Below are 15,670 nucleotides of genomic sequence, written 5' to 3'. Positions count from 1 at the left end.
AGATCCCATAGTGTGCCTACAGCTCTGGGCATCTCGTCGCGTGGCCTGGTGTGCACAAGTCTGTCCCTCAGATTCGGGCCCCTCTTGAAGGAGACCATGGGGCGGGGAAGGTTAAGGCGCCCAGAATTCAGGATCGGCCAATGCTTCTTGACCGCACTCTGAATGCGGTTTGAGAGGCTGCCAAAATGTGTTTGTATTTTCAAACATTTGTAATATTCTTTTGATATTTTAATTTTTTAAAGGGTAGATAAAAACATAAACGGTGAGGTTTTAAACAAACAAAAACAGCATCTCCTCAAAAACAAAAAGGAGAAAAACCTACAGAAATCATCCAAAAAAAGCTACTGCCTAGAGGGGCAATTGTGCTCTTGGGCAAGCTTGTCCCGGCAGACCTGCTTGTCTCAGATGAAAAAATGATCTGGTTGCATCAGCTGCAAAATAGTGCCTTATTTAAAAAAGCAGGGTTATTGTCCCTCTGTGAAGTTAAAACCTATTGAAGCCCCTGAAGAGTTCCTCAGAACGAGCCAACTCTGCCTGTGCAAGCCTTTATGGATGCCTAGATCTCAGGTGTCTCCACATCCCTGTGGTACTCATACTATATTGTTTATTTTTGCTGCAAAGTTTACATGTCACGTACTTTGCAGACACCTTCTTTTTACCGTTCCTATTTTCGAAGAATTGCAACACCAAGGATTCCTTGGGTGGCTATGGTGGCAAAGGTGGTGCAGAAACCCCTTGCTGTTCATCTGAATCTGATGAAGACATCTTTGTGAAGAGATGCAAACAGGAAAGGAGAGCAAGCTTAATATGTCTACCTTCACCAAAATCCAATAGTGAAATAAAGTGAAAATGGTGGATCCTCTTCTTCTAAATAAAGTGCATTCGTATGAATCAATCACAATCCTTCCTTATGGTGTGTTTCCTCTCCAAGACCTATTGCGAAATACCAGTGAGTGTCCTGTGAGATTAAAAACATAATATTGCTTTATATATTTCATTGAACAATTCATAATCAACTTTCCCAAGCTAATCAACATCTCTAATGTCTTAATTTGTTTAGAATGCAAGAGACCACTAAATACTAGCCTACTTCCAAATGAACATTCTTGCGGGTAGATTACGAGAGCCGAACAAGAAGTGCATACCCCTCGGACTCCATGCATGGGACTGTGTATGCTTATCATGAGCTTGTAAACATATTATTGCTTTATATATTCAATGGAACAAATCATAATCAATGTTATTAACATAATCAACTTCTGTAATCTGTTATTTTGTTCAGAATTACAGGAAAACACCGGGCCCGATTCACAAAAGTAATCTAAGACAAAATCTTAGCTTTACAACTTTCGGTATTCACAAAGGGCATTTAGGAGTAGTAAAGTTAGGATTTTGTCTCAGTTAAGCTTACGTTTTGGTCTTAATAGGAATTCTAATTTCTCACTGGAGGAAACCAAACACTCATCAATGAGGTGACCAAGAATGAACTTCTATAATTTGTCACCTCTAAATTACCATTACCAAAGAAGGATGCCACATGGCAAAATATAGTGGACAAGATCAACTGCATTGTACAAACTGTCATGGAGTGTAGGATAAAAGAAAAACTGTCCAGAAACTTAAAGGCAGCCATGAACGGGAGAAGGACCAGACATCCATGAGGATTTAGACTCATTGGAGGCACAGGTGGCATCCCTCATTCCAACAGAGTTGGTAGCCAGAGTGAAAGGACAGGACAGTGCTTATGTAGAGGACTTGCAAGAAGTACAGGAAGTGTGTAAACTACAGGTTTAATGTCACAGAGAAGATAAAGGACAGAGTGATCAATTGTAAAATAAGGGACAGATAAATGAAATATCCATCTGATTGCTGGGACAACGACCTTAGTCTTCAGGGATGCTCTTGTGCCATGCAAGGGGATTGAAGTGCAAGGCAAAAAGTAAATCTGTTACATCAAGCCAGGCAGGGCACTGTGTGTTGTGGTAAAAGTTGAGTAACGCATGGCAGGGCAAAAGAGCAGCCTTGCAATACTCTGCCTTAGAGAGGCATTACATGTGTCGAGAGTGGGTGTACCCACACATTAATTTAGTTGCATTTTCAGATTTAGCATTACTAGTAGACCAGGGAACCTGTAAAATACTACACCTTCCGAGGGGAAAGCTAACGAGGAGATATATTTTTAAATCATCATGTTGCGTCCTCTTTCAAAGTGTGCTGCATTATGCATAACTCTTAGCAAGAAGTAAATGCCTCTGAGATTGAGTATACCTTCCTGCACAAAACTAATTCCTGCCTAGAGCACACTCCCCCTTGCATCGTGGTGCAAGGGTGTCTGCGTTAGCGATAAGCAGCAGCTAATTCTTGCCTACAACACACACACCCTTGCACCATGGTGCAAGTGTGTCTGCGTTAGTGATAGGCAGCAGTTTGTGTGCCAGTGCAGGCAGAGAACAGGAATCTGTTTTATCATGTAAAATACGGCTCATTCCTGCTCTCTACCTCTCACTACCTGTGTTCTGGTGTGTGTAAAATGGAAAACTGTGTTCCATTATTAGTGTTACAAGTGTGGCTATAGACATATTCATGTTGCAATGTGTGGAAGGCCTATACTAGTCAATAGGAATCAAATTCTGCAACATTTCAATACAATATACTCCAGACTATTTGAACATCATATACTCTCCTAGCTCAGTCATTTGAACTAAAAGCTGAAAAATAAAAAAATTACTTATGGAACTATGTAAAATGTATTTAAAGATAAAAAATATAATATACTGACACTACCTAACTCCACCTAACCTACACTACCTATCATTAATACTATTCTATCTTATCTTATCTACCACTTAACCTATCTTAACAACTATTAACACATGATAAGATAAACATTAACTCCACACCCCCTTAGTTTAAGTTTCAAGTTTATCTTTATTTATATTTACCAAACTCCGAGGACGTCCACATAAAATCTCAAAATTACACACATAAAAAATATGATAAAATGTTGATGTACAATTGTGTTCACATAATAAATTTAGACCACCCCACCAAAATATCTAACAGTCAAAAGAGATATTGAAAGCTTTCACAACTAGCAGTATTCTATTATTCAAAGGGAATGTCGAAAGTCATTTGTGCTGTCAGTGCAAATATTAGGATTTGTGTAAGAAGCACTATCAACCCTTAAAGTGTACAAACTGATACACCTTAATACAACTTTAAAAAACACTTTAAAAGGTTATATATTCTATTACAGAATATTATATTCGGAGGTACAATAAGAGACTGTAATAATGCTGAAGCAGAGAGAATAGACATCTGCAAACATACCGGCCTCTACCAATTTCGCCTACATAATAACAGAGAAGGGCAATTAATTAAAACACGGTTAAGATCTTGAAAATCATTTTTAGACAAGTTGCAAACTGCTGACGAACCATACCATTTAGCCCAAGGGGGATTTAAAGGGAGCAAGCCCTGCCTCAAAAGCATCCAAAAGTACCATATTCCATGAGGCAGATTCCACAGATTATCCGTATGTACTTTATTTACCAAACAGTAATCAATAGCCGGGTGATGAGCCCTCTTTAAAATACAGGCCTCCCTGTCCAAGCGAAAAAACTCAAGGAAAAGGAGGCAGACCCAGGCTAAATGTTTGGGTTCGCTCTATAGGGCCACTGGAAGAAGATACTATGCACTATTACCCCCAGGTCCCGTTGTCCTCGGCCCATTCAGTACTAATGGAGATTACTATCTCCTGACAGAAAATAAAAACAAGAGGAATGCTGGGATATACCTACTGCCCCTCCCCCCGGGAGTATAAAGGTAGGACCTACCCAGCAGACCTCCTGTTCTTTTTTTCTGTCTTCGACAGAAATGGCTGATGGATGCTGTTGGTGTGGGGGGACTGCACCTGCTCCTGCTGGGCTTGAGTGGCGTTCGGTCCTCCTGTGGCTCCTCCTGTCCGGCTGCCTGGCTTCTCGGGCAGGGGTGAGGTTCCTGTTGTGTCTCCCTCCCGGCCTGCCGGGCTTGCTGGGGGGGATTGACTTCTCCACGGCCGCTGTTCCGGTTTACCGGCCCTTTGCGGCTGGTGCGCCGCCTCCCGGTTCCTTCCGGGTCGCTGGGAGCGTCTCCCCGAGCCTGGCCGGGTGGGAGACGCGCTGCGCTGACTTTCGGTTCCCGGATCCGGCTGTGGGTGTGTGGGGGCCTTGATGGTGCTACTCGGGCCCCCGCTCCGGGTGAGTCCCGCTTTTGCGGTGTTTTGTGCAATTTGTGACTCTGTCCGCTGTTTGTTGCGGGGCGTTGGATTCCTGGAGCGTTTACCTTTGCATGCCTCGGATGTCGATGTGGAGAGGTGTAGCCCTGAGGTTGGGGCGGCGGTCCCTGGTGCCGAGGTCTGTCCCGGGTTAGATTCCCCGCCTCGGCAGGTCTTGGGCTCGATATCCCACGGAACTGTAATCCTCCTGTGCCAGGGTTTGTGGGTTTGTGTCCCATCGGAGGTGTAACCCAATTTCTTCTTTTCTTCCGGGGCCAGGAAGGGTGCTGGTGGGGTTCAGGGCGGTTTCTCTGGATGACTCCTGAACCCGGATACCGAGAGCCTCTACTGTGGGCTCGGCTCTGGCCTCTGCTCCGTGATTCACTCCCCCACACCCAACGCTCGGGATACTGTGTACAGTGTTTGGTGTGCATGTGCGTGGCTGCCGCTGTGGCCTGCCTGGGTGCGTTATGCTCGTTCTCAGGCTGCTGTGCCCTGCCTTCCCCCGGAGGGTGCTAGGGTGAAGGTTTCCTGTTCCTGTGCTGTTCCAGGTGGTGCCAGTGCTTGGGGCGTTCCTTCTGATGCTGCCGTCTTGATGCTGGTGTCACGTGTTCGGTCCTCGGCATTGGGCTCCACATCCGGTGTTTGTGTGTTGCATGTGGGCTCCTGTGGCACGTTCGGTGGCAGTTCTTACGCTGGGCCTTGCCGGGCCGGGGTTGGGTGTTCGTGCCTCGCCTGGTTCTGCTGTTGGTTTTCGTTGTCCGTTGCGCTGTTTTTGTTGTGCTTGGACTTGGGGTTCTGCTATTGCTGGGGGGGGTCTATTCCTTTGCATGCCCCCTCTTGGCTGCTGGACCTGTTGCCGGGGCTGCGTATGTGTGTGGGTCTTTACATGCTGCCCTGCGCCCACTCTGGTCGCCTCCTCTTGGTGGGTCTTGGTTGGGGGTGTGCGACGGGGTTTGTTTGGCCTCAGCTGTTTGCTGGTTGCTTTTCAGCTCGGCCGCTGCTCTGCCCCTCTCTCTCTTGGGCCCGGGTCTGGGGGGGGGGGGAGGGGGTGTGCTGCCTGCCTCTGTGGTGGGGCTGCTCTGTCCCTGTGACTCTGCCTGTCGCGCCCTTTCGACTTGAGCGGACGCCTTGGCGGTGGGTGGTCCTGGTTCTTGTCTCGGCGGGGGGCGCTCTTCCTCCGGTAATTCTGGGCGGCTCTCGCCTCTCGCGGTTTCTTCCGCCTTGGCTGGGTTCCTCGGTGTTGGGGGTGGTTGTGTTCTGTCGGCTGCCCCTCCCATCTTGGTGCTGTCGACCTTGGTTCATGCCTCCTGTCGGGTGGCTCTGTGGACCTCTTCCCTTCGGGGTTTGCGGTTTCTTCCCTTTTGGGGGTTTCCTGCTGCTGCTGTTTCGGGGTCCGCGCTGCCTTCGGCTGACCCTGGTTCTCCGGCGGTGGTCTTTCCATGGGTTTGTTCCCTTGGTTCTCTTCTTCGAGGGTTCCCCTGCTCTTGGCGCTCTGGGGGTGTTTGCCCTTTCTGTTTCGGGCTGGGGTTCTGGTCGCCTCTGTGGTGGCTGGTTCTTTTTTCTGCTCCTGCCTTTGCTTGCTCGTGGGTTCCCTGTGTGGTTGGGGTTTCCCTGCCTGCTGGTTTGAGCCTTGCCCTCTGGTTCTTTTCGGCGGCCTGTTTGGGTTGCCTTCTGATCCGGCTCTCTGCCCCGTCTGGTGCTGGGTCGTTGTTCCTGCTTCTTGGGCCGCTGCACGGTGGGTCCTGTGGGCTCCCCTCGTTCCGGTTGGCCTGCCGTCCTGTACTTCCTCGGTGGTCTTGCCTCCTCTGCTGGCTGGCTGTTGTGGCCGCTGCCCTGCTTGGGGATCCTGCCCTTCCGGGTTCCTGGTCCTGTCCCTCCTTTGCCTTGGCTGCGCCTGGTTCCTCTCGTGGGTGCCGTTGGTTCTTTGGGGTGCTCTCTCCCCTCTGCCTCTGCTTGGGTGGCTTTTTGGCTGCCTTGGGTGCGGCGGTTCTGCTCCTCCCGGCCTGCTCCTGTTGTCGGGCGTGGTGCGTTGTGGGGGCCTGCTTGGTCCTTCTGGTGCTGTGGCCTTCCCCTTGCTGGCTGTTTCCTGGCATCCCCTCCGGTGTCGGCTGTATTGGCTGCCTGGGGTCTCCTGGCGGCTGCGGGGTCCTGTCCTGCCTCCTTGTCTCGGGGGTGGTGTGTGGTCCCCGCGCTCCGCTGTCTCCTCGGTCGCTTGGTCTGGCCTGGTGGTTTTTCTGCCTGGCCGCCTGGAGCGGTGGGGTGCGATTGGCTTCTTCCTGTGGGTTTCTCCACTGCCTCTTCTGGTTTTGGTGGTGGTGCGGGGTGGCCATTGTTGTTGCCTCTCCTGGGCCTGTGGATTCTTCTCTCACTGGATGTCTGCTGGGTCTGCCTCCCGGCCTGCCGGGCTTGCTGGGTGGCATGGCTTCCTCCTGGCCGATGTTCCGGGTTCTCGGCCCTTTGGGGCGGGGGCACCGTCTCCCCGTTTCTTCGGGGTCGCTCTGCGCGTCTCCCCGTTGCTTGGCCGTGTGGGAGGCGCGCTGCGCTGGTTGCTGTGGCCTGCGTTTGCTTCTGCTTGGCTTTCGGCCGTGGATTTCTGTGGTGGCCTGTTGCCTTGGGCTTCATCCCTGTTGGCTCCTGTTCTGGGCTGGTCTGCCTTCTGTTTGTGCGTCCTGCTCTGGGTTGCCTGGTTGTGCTCTTTCTGCGGTCCTGGACTGCCGGGTGGAGTGTCTTCTGGGAGTTTCATGGGTGGCTTGGCGCTTCTTTGCGGGTGCCCTGTTTGCCTGTGGGGTGTCTGGTCCCTGCGTCGTGGGGTTCCGGTTGCTTCTGGTTGTGGTGTGTTCCGGTCTGGTTCTTGTTTCGGGCCGTCACACTGTTGCCTTCTTGTTTGCCCTTCTTGCCTCTTCTGGGGTTCGTTGGGGCTTCGGCGGGGCTGTTGGCTCTCGGGCCTGTGCTCTGTTGGGATCTTGCCCTCTTTGTCCTTCCCTTGTTTTGGGTTGGTTCTGCGGGTTGCTTTGGCTTCGGCTTGTGATTCCTGCCTGTGTCCCTGGTTGCGGCTTTCGCCGTGCGGGGTTCGTCCCCTGTGCTGGCCCTGCCTTGGGTCTTGCCGGGCTGTGGGTTGTGGTTTGCTTGTGCTTTCCTCCCTGGCTGCGGTTGCTTCTGTGAGGTCCTCTGGGGTGGTTTTGCCTCTGTCTCTCTGGCCTCTGGGTTTCTGCCCCGGCCCTTTGCTTGGGCTGTTTGGGGTCTTTGTGCCTGGCCTTTTTTTTGGTTTGGCTTGGCTTGGCTGTGGTTGTTGTGTCCTTCGTGGTTCCCTTGCTGTTGTCTTGGGTCCTCCGGGTCCTTGGCCCGTCCGGTTGCTCTCCTGCTTTGGTGTTCAGGTTTGCCTTCTTCGGGCTGTTGTTTCCTGCTCCCGTTTCCTCCGCTTTGGCTGGAGTTCTGTTTTGGGGTTCCTGGGGTTCCTTCGGTTCCCTTTCCTCTTTTTCCGGGTTTCTTGTCCCGGTTAGTTACCCTTGTTGGTTGTTCCTGCTCGGGGTTCCTGGAGGTGCGGGTTCCCTTTGCCTTGTGTCCTCGTCTTGCGGGCCTGGTGGCTTGGCTTCCTCGGGTTTGCTCTTCGTCCCCTGGTGTCTGGGGTTTCTCTCTTTCCCTGGCCTTGGGCTCGGTCTTGCCTTTCGGGTCGGGTGCTGGTGGGCTTCCGCTGTTTTTCTTGGTTGGGCCTTTGGTTCCTCTAGCCCGCTTGTCTCCTGCCGGTTCTGGCGTGGGTTGTCTTCTCCTACCCGTTTCTGGTTTTTTGGCCTGGTGGTTCATGGCCTTTCTCTTCGTTTATCCTCTCTTCTGCTGTTGTCCCCTTGCCGGTGGTGTCTTGGGTGTCTATGTTCACCCTGTCGCTGGTTGGCTGTCGGGTGTCCTGCGGTGGGCTGGTTGGCCTCTGTGGTGGCCGGTCTGGTCGTCTGGCTGTGCGCCCTTGCTCTTGTTGGGTGTCTGCTGGTCTGGTGGGGTCCCTCTTGTCGGGGGCTCTGCCTGGGGTTTCCCCGGTTCTTCCTTTTTCCTTCCGCGGTTGCTGCCTTGGTGTGGTTTCCTGGGTTGGCTTCTGTTGGGTTGGGAAGGCCGGCTTTTTACTGCTTTGGTATTTCTCCATTAGTACTGAATGGGCCGAGGACATAAGGGACCTGGGGGTAATGCTACATTACTTACCGGTAATACTCATTACTCCTGGTCCCGTTGTCCTCGGCCCATTCATACGCCCCTCCCTCCCTCCCGGGCGGCCGGCCTTCCTGTCTGGGCTTGTTAGTACAGGAGGTCTGCTGGGTAGGTCCTACCTTTATACTCCCGGGGGGAGGGGCAGTAGGTATATCCCAGCATTCCTCTTGTTTTTATTTTCTGTCAGGAGATAGTAATCTCCATTAGTACTGAATGGGCCGAGGACAACGGGACCAGGAGTAATGAGTATTACCGGTAAGTAATGTAGCATTACTAGAGGTCTATCGTGCTAAGGCTTCCGCATCTTTGATGTATGGTGCAGAGTTGATCGATGTTTCAAAATGAGTTTTTTAAATTCAATGGATGGTCAAGTCATTAGAAGCTTGGCCATAGTCAATCCAGCTTTTGCTGTGGCTGCTTTAAGGCTAGAAGTGGGCTTTGTGCAGGGCCTTGCAGGGACAGTACGCTGGGGCATGTGCCTTGTAAAATGCAATTATGGCATACTTAGGTTCTGGATAGAAAAAAGAAATCCTAGAAGGCCCATAAGAAAACTCATTAATCTATAGAAACGTTGTGTCTGAGACAGATTTGCTATAATTACACCCTTCTTCAATCTTCACTTTGATGCTGCTGCAATTAAAAGTTACCTTAATAGCCCATGTTGTATATGCTTTATTTTGACAACTAGTGTCACAAAAGCTGTAAAAACATTAATAGGGAAAAATAAAGGAAAATACAAGATAACATAAGATATAACAACATAATCAAAGTGATAAATGCAAACGATCCATAAAAGTACACCGTTGGTCCCTTGATACAATATAGTTGTCGAAAGCTAGGAGACAAAAACTGTTATACAATTCATTGCTAAAAGCATAAAAAATGTTGTGCTAAAAATAGTTACAATAAAATAGCAGCATAACAATCCTTCATGTTGTGGGCCTCATGACAGGCGCAATATAAAGCCCCCAATACACGCCTGGAAAAAGCGGGTAAAGCCCTTTTAGTGTTACAACATGGGGAGTCAAATAAAAGTGCGAGTGCATAAGGTGTAGTTTCAATGGAAGGCTAAACAGCCATCAAACGCTACCACAATTTATTTATTTATTTATTTAAACTTATAAGGCGCACAGCTACCCGCAGTGGGTTTCCCGGCGCCAAGGGACAGACTAAAGAAGGAAAGAACTGGCAAGCAAACTACTAGAAAAGACTGCTCTGATCACTGCTGGAAAAGCCAGGTTTTTAATCCCCTGCGGAAGCGAAAAAGATCCGTCTCCAACTTCAGGGTCGCAGGCAAGGCATTCCAAGACTTAGTACCTAGATGAGAGAAAGAGCGGCCGCCCATCTTCACCAGCTTAAATCTAGGAACAATGAAATCGCCTTTTCCCGAGGATCTCAAACAGCGGCTAGGCTTATAAGCCTGAATGAGACCCTGTAGGTACTTCGGGGCTGAGCCCTGTTTAATCTTAAAAATGTGGCATAAAGCTTTGAATTGAATTCTGCTCGTTATTCTCAGCCAATGCAGGTCATGGAGGGCTTCAAAGGTAGATGTTCTCCGAGGAACATTACTTAGAAGCCGTGCTGCCGCATTCTGGACAACCTGAAGTTTATTCACTGTTGTTGAATCAGCACCAAGGTAGAGGACATTACCGTAGTCCAGGCAGGAAACTACCAATGCCTGGACCACGGTCCTCTGTGTGGAGGTGGGGAGCATCCACAGGATTTTTTGAAGCCATCTTAAGGTGGCAAAACAGATGGAGGCCACCCTAACAGCCTGTTGCTGCATCGTAAGCTTTTCATCCACGAGGAATCAGAGATTGCGAACCTGAGCAACGGGTTGAGGGGTGGGGTCCATACTCTCGGGCCAATATTGAGGACCCCATAGATCTTTGCCCTTGCCCAGGATCACAACCTCGGTCTTATCCCCATTTAGCTTGAGGAAATTACTCTGCATCCACTCAGAAACTCTGGTCAAACCCTGCTTCAAAGCCGAGATGTTATTACCTTCCGTATTAGAGAGGGAGAAAATAACTTGCGTATCGTCGGCATAAGAGAATAAAGTAAGACCGGCTTCCTCCACAATAGTGGCCAGGGGTCTAACATAGATGTTGAATAATAGTGGACTGAGGATAGACCCCCGGGGAACGCCGTATGCCGATGAACAAATTGTAGAGGATGCTTTAGCTGAGAAAACTTGAAAAGTACGACCACTTAAAAAAGAGGCTATCCAAGCCAAAGCAGAGCCCTAATCTCCGAGGGATTGAAGAGTTACGAGAAGGATGGAATGAGACAGGGTATTGAACGCCACACTTAAGTCCAAAAGAATGAGTGCAGATGTTTCCCCGCAATTGATACCATGCCGTAAACTCTCAGTAACTCCTAAAAGAGTAGTCTCAGTGGAATGGTGCGCTCTAAAGCCAGATTGAGATGGATGCAGGAAGCCCGAACTCTCTACCAGGAGAGTCAGCTGTGAGTTGATATGCCTTTCCAAGATCTTAGAAAGAATGGGCAACAGCGAGATAGGCCTAAAGTTGGATAAATTAGAAACATCAGCTCCAAACTTTTTAAGCAGAGGAATAATCATTGCATGTTTCCACTCCTGTGGAACATGTGACTCTATCAAGGAGGAGTTAAGGAGATCATCAGAATACGACGGGAGTCCAGATCAAGTTGTTTAAGGATCTTGGATTTCATCACATATTTAGGCAGTCGAGTGTAGGGCTACTCCTGACAAGGTTTTCTGCCTAATTAGCCATGCATGGCTGAGTAACTTGGCCACAACACACGCAAAAAAAAGGTCTGGGATCAGACCTAAGAATACACAGGGCAACCTGATGGTCCTGTGTGCCCAATTGTCAGCAAATTGGTTTTAACCATTTAGATCTTGGAGCATTATAAGCTGGACAAGCAAACATAACGTGTGCAACATTTTCCATTGGGGCTCTGCAGCAAGGACAGTCCCCCTGATATCTCGTTGAGTTGTTGCCATCTTACAGTTGTCGCACAAACAGGGAGCGTGCCGAACCTAAAATGAATACACAATGTCCTGTCCCTCTGGACCTGGATTATGTCTAAATAGGGCTCAAGGCACCTAATCTGCTTGTGTAGATAAAATTCTGCCATCAGTCTGCCGACATTAGGTCTACAGGTTTCCTGGCAATCCACCGATTCCCAGTATGACCGTTTGAGCTCCTCTTTTTTTGATGGTTCCTGCCTGTCCCAATGTCCTTGAAAACCCGGGGCTGACAGTTCTTTCCTGATGTTAGAGATCCATCCAAGTCTATGGCCAACGTCTGTTTATATGACCTTGGTAAGGGCTTCAGCATACTTAGAGAGTTCGGGGTCTGCCTGATTCGACCCAAAAAAGCAGTGAGCGCAATCTTGCTGTGTCTCCAATCGACCGCCGGCCCATGTCAAGCATTAAGGGTGTAAGAGGTATGTTGCGAGGCAACATCACCAGGTCTCTAACGAACTTATGTTCGGATCTACAGATATCATCAACATTGTCGAACACCCCAGCTCTGCTCCGGAGAGAGCTGTACTGACTGCTTTAGCATCATAGACTATGAGGACCGGTGTGACTGGCCTACTATGTGAGGAACAATGTTCTTTTCCTAGTGTTCCGGCAACACGTTTGTGCCCCATAAGCATCTTTGCTAGGTGGAGCCTCCATGACATTTTGTCAGAGAGTCAGATACCAAGATAGTCAAAGGTGCTGACTCTTTCCAAGGGGGCTCCACCCAGCAACAGATTGAGTTTAAAGGATTTGTGGGGGTTGAATGTCATAAACTTAGTTTTAGTAGTGCTGATGCCCAATCAACGGGAGTCACAAAAGAGTTGAAATCTATTGAGTAGTTATTGTAGTCCTGCTGGGGCCTTAGACACCAGCAGGGTATCATCCGCAAACAGGAGAGACGGAATATTAACCACACCCAGGGACACTACGATTACTTCTACCACCTGCCTACCCCTCTCTGGGCACCTCTTTCCACCCCCACACTTACACTGGCAAACCCTGTAGATGGCCCCTTAGTGGAGAGCTTCTTGGTGCAGACAGCATCTCCCCTTTTATGCCCTGACTGGTTACAGTCAAAGCACTTACCCACCTTGGAGGGATCAAAGAACCCACCATTCTCTCGTCAATGCCACCTCCCTTTGAAATTGGGTTGCTGCAGGGCCCCCTCCTTGTTCAGGTTTTTGTATATCTTAGGAGGACTCCTCTTTATGACCTTCTTTTCCCTGGGATTTCCCCTAGAAAGGGACCTCTCCTCCTTTCTTCTGGTCACCCCCTGGTGCTGATTGGAAACCCAAGTTATCACCCACTCAGCCGCTACTTCCCCCTGCTCTCTGGGGTCTGTCAGCTTATAGTCCTCTTGATACTGGTATAACTTCTCTTCCTGAACAATGAGTCAAAATATGTTCTTTCAACAACAAATGATACAATCCTTCATATGTGTCAACCTTGTTGTTAATAATCCAGCCTTCCAGTGCCTTCACTGAGACATCCAAAAAGTCTGCTCAAGACTTTGCACTCACTTTCTGGGTGTCTCAGACCTTCACCCTGTACTGCTCTGGAGTCAGACCAAATATCTTAACAACGCATGCCTTCATCTGCAGGTATGATTTCGCATCCTCCCCCTGAGTTATGATACTCAGGGAACTCACGCAACGAGAAGGTAAAATCTCTGCGTGTGATCAACCAGACTGCGACTCCTTCCAAACTTTCTTTCTTCAGAAGGTACAGGATATCATTACTGACATCAATGCACGGCCAGCTACAAGAATGCTGTCGAGCCAGATTGCTCAGTTGCCATCTATAACTTTAAACAGCTTCCCCTCCATCTACGAGAGGCGCCTAGCGGAATTGGTCGGACAAACTAAATCAGGCTCAAATTTAGACCCATGTCCCCCTAAAATTTTTAAAATGGCCATGCCAGGCATCCAACCCTAGGTACTGAGCCTACTGAACAACTAATTGAAAACAGTTTATCTGCCAACTCAGATGAAAGAAGCTAGAGTCTCCCCACTCTTAAAGAAAGCAGGAACGGACACGAAAGCCTTAAAAAATTACAGGCCCATTTCACAGCTACCTTTTCTAAGTAAGATCCTTGAAAAGCATGTCCTCAGCACCCTAGCCGGCCATCTGGAAGAACACCATCTCCTTCATGCCAGGTAGGCCGGTTTCCGGCCCCAGCATAGTACTGAACTGGTCATGGCCTCGGTCACCGATGAGCTGAGAGTCAGGGCAGATAACAAACAGCCATGCCCCCTGATTCTCTTAGACTTATCGGCGGCTTTTGATACGGTCAGCCATACCATCTTGCTGGACCGTATCGCGAAATTGGGGATCACGGGCCAGGTGCTGAAGTGGCTAGAATCCTTCCTGTCAGGTCGAACCCAGAGAGTGCAACTAGGAGATCAACTGTCTGGGATCAGTGAGGTGACTTGGGGGGTGCCCCAGGGCTCGGCTTTATCCCCCCTGCTTTTCAACATCTATCTACAACCACTAGTGGAGGAGCTTATGCGGATGAACTGCGAAATTTTTAACTACGCAGACGATACCCAGCTACTAGTCCGGCTGGATGACACCAAAGAGGCCCAGGAATCAGTGAGGAATCTGCTCAGCTTCACAGTCAACTGGATGACTAACAATCTGCTGAAAGTGAATGCTGATAAAACAGAGGTGCTGGTGATTAGCAACAAAGAGGATCCCTGGAGCAATCTGTACTGGCCCCCTGAGTTGGGAACTACCCCGTCTCCTGGTGCTGTAGTAAAAAGCCTAGGGCTAAGGATCGACGCGGATCTCTCGATGGGCCCTCAAGTCTCTGCTGACGTCGGATCTTGCATTGGTGTGTTGAGGCAGCTACGAAAGCTAGTTCCCATCTTATCTGCCTCCACCCTGCAATCGATCGTATCCACCACAGTCATTTTGAGACTTGACTATGGCAATGCCCTATATCTTGGCCTGCCACAGAAGTTGTTGAGGAAGCTGCAGGTAATACAGAACGATGCAGCCAGGCTGATCCACTCTCTGCCCAGAAACTCGCATGCAACCCCCCTGCTTCAGAAGCTACATTGGCTCCCAATTAAATTTAGAGTCCAGTTTAAGTGTCTCTGCATGGCCCATAAGGCACTCTTTGGGAATGCCCCAGAGTATATCAAACAACGTTTGAAGAGGTATGTTCCCGGAAGATCCTTGCGTTCAGGAACAACCTCTAATCTGATTCAACCTAGGTTCAAACTAAAGACCAAAGGAGGCAGGGCCCTGTCTGTGCTTCTCCCACAACTGTGGAATGAGCTTCCGCCCACCTTGAAGGAAGAATCACAGCTTCTACCCTTCAGAAAGAAACTAAAAACTCATCTTTTCAGAAAGGCTTTTATGATGGTTTAGGCGGTAAAACAGCTGTATGTTTTTTTGGACATCAGTGTGTTATGTTCTTCTGTTGAGCGCTTAGAGACCGGCGGTGATAGGCGCTATACAAATATTCCATAACATAACATAACATAACATAACATAAAGGTCAGGAGCCTATCCCTTCCAGCTATTTGAATCAACTTCCACATGAGTGCACCCCAATACTTAGAGTGGACCCGACTCAATCTAAGGGCCCTCTCAAAGGCTGCTAGCCACTTATTATTGTCACCCCCCTCTGTGTTCTTGGGCACTACACCCTTAGGAGGTTTGTGATCAAATCCACCTTCCCTGGACATCCCAATCTCAATGTCATTTTCACTGCCATCATTTCTTTTCTCCTCCTCCTCTCCCATCTCTTCTTAGCCAATTCCAGCTTCTCCCTTACCAAGGCAATGGAAGCTAGTTTGGACTCAATCTGCCTTTCTGAAAGGGACAGTGATGGTCCCTGGATAGGGGACACTTCCCTCCACCCACTATCTGGAAGCACATGGCTATATGTAATAGGCACCATCATCATCTTTCTCTTGGGTGAGGTTGGGGGAACACCCTCCATCCCCCTTTGAATGTACTCAGCTACCCTACAGGCCCGAAAGGACTTGTTCAAACTTTTGTAACTTCTTCTGGAAGTTTCTTTCAGAGTCCCACAGAGTCCAACACTTACTCCAAGAGTCTGGAAGGTCTTTGACAGTTTGGAACTTAAATTCCCACAATCCAATTGGACAAAACTCTTACAATCCACTGGTAGTACTCAAAGCTGGGGATTCTTGGTGGTGACGGTCCAGGAGAGCTCTGTTAACCTGTAG

The sequence above is a fragment of the Lissotriton vulgaris genome, chromosome 8 (assembly GCF_964263255.1).
Source record: "Lissotriton vulgaris chromosome 8, aLisVul1.2, whole genome shotgun sequence".
Classification (NCBI taxonomy): Eukaryota; Metazoa; Chordata; class Amphibia; order Caudata; family Salamandridae; genus Lissotriton; species Lissotriton vulgaris.
Note: the sequence above shows the minus strand (reverse complement) of the source record.